Genomic DNA, 1,511 nt, shown 5'->3' with positions numbered 1-1,511 from the left:
AGGCAGTTTTTCAAGACATTTACAGACATCAACAAGCAGGTGAATGTCTACCACTAACTTGATCTCATTTTTACACACAATGTTGGTTGGCAAAGTGTCACTTTCATCTTGATATGGACTGTCTTTGTTAAAGCCAAGTTTTAAACCAAATGACGCCTTATGATCCTTTGCTGAATTGTTGACAATGGTGCATTATCTTAGATTTTCTTGTCAGACAACAAAATTGTGCCACCAATCTTGTCATTATTTTGCCAAGATTTCAGGAAGACTGAATGTCCTTAAGTGCAATTTGAACTCTTTTACCTCCAGGAAAACATCACCATCATCCAAAATCCAGCTGTACGAGACACCATCTTAAACCTGACCTTGACAGGCCTGGCGCCTCAATTCGAGGTCTTTGAGCCTGAAGACTTTCAGCTGTGGTTCCAGGTCTACTTGCTTCCTGTGATAGCAAGCCTCCAGTCATACAGCTTATGGGTGATCCCCAGTAACATCAGCTGTGCATCCTATGAAGCTATGTAAGATACATTTATCCAGAGAACAATTACATTTTTTGAGTCAGCATGTCAAACTGCTTCCAAAACATTAAAAAATGGCTTTTTTTCTTCCCTTTAGACTCACTGGTCTTCAGGACAGTTTGACATTTCTGCCACTGGACCTTTCCATGGGTGTCAGATCAAGCATTGATTCACTCGAAAACACATTCCCACGTACGTGTCAAAAAAACTCTCTTGTTCAATGTTTAAAAAAGAAAAAAAAATCCCTGGTTACCACAATGAAAATATATACATGTCATTTTTAATCTTTTTTCCCCCCCTCAAACAGGTTGCTCAGTACCAGATTCTTTCATGGTGAGTTCTTTTCTATGGGCATATAGATTCCACATCAATTAATAAAATTTTCCAAAACACCAGTATGGCTTACAGACATTGGAAAAGTGACCAAATGAAAGTGTTATGAATAGTGCAGCCTCATCCACTAGACTAACACATTTTCTTTGCATTTGTTTCCAGTGCAAGGAGACACCTGTTGATGGTAAGCCTGCTAAATATTATTTCTTTCCACTGTAATTACACAGTCCCATTATCAAGTACCAATATCTGAAAGCCAAATATTCTCGTTTCACAGAGAACCTGATCTGTGCTGCAATTAATGGGTGGGTATATCACAGGTTCAAACGGTGCTGAGGTTGCAACTTCTTTTACACAGTGTAACTAAGATGACAGTGGGTGTCTTTTATTGTTGTTTTTTTCAGATCACAACTCCAACAGAGACTGGTGGCCGACAATTCCACTACAGCCCTGTGTAATTTTACCATCACTGAATATGCCTGTTCCTTGGTAAGTCTGTCATCTAATCTTTGAACTGTGTAAAACAAATAGCCAGTTGCTACATCACAAACCTGAGACAAAGCTCTAAAATCTTGTAGAAGTTTATACTTTTTTTCTTTTTGTCTCAATTATTTTTTTTTTCCCCCACCCCAAGGCCACACAGCTCACACAGGAAAAAAT

This window comes from Melanotaenia boesemani, chromosome 20, assembly GCF_017639745.1.
Source record: "Melanotaenia boesemani isolate fMelBoe1 chromosome 20, fMelBoe1.pri, whole genome shotgun sequence".
Classification (NCBI taxonomy): domain Eukaryota; kingdom Metazoa; phylum Chordata; class Actinopteri; order Atheriniformes; family Melanotaeniidae; genus Melanotaenia; species Melanotaenia boesemani.
This window is presented reverse-complemented; position numbering follows the sequence as displayed.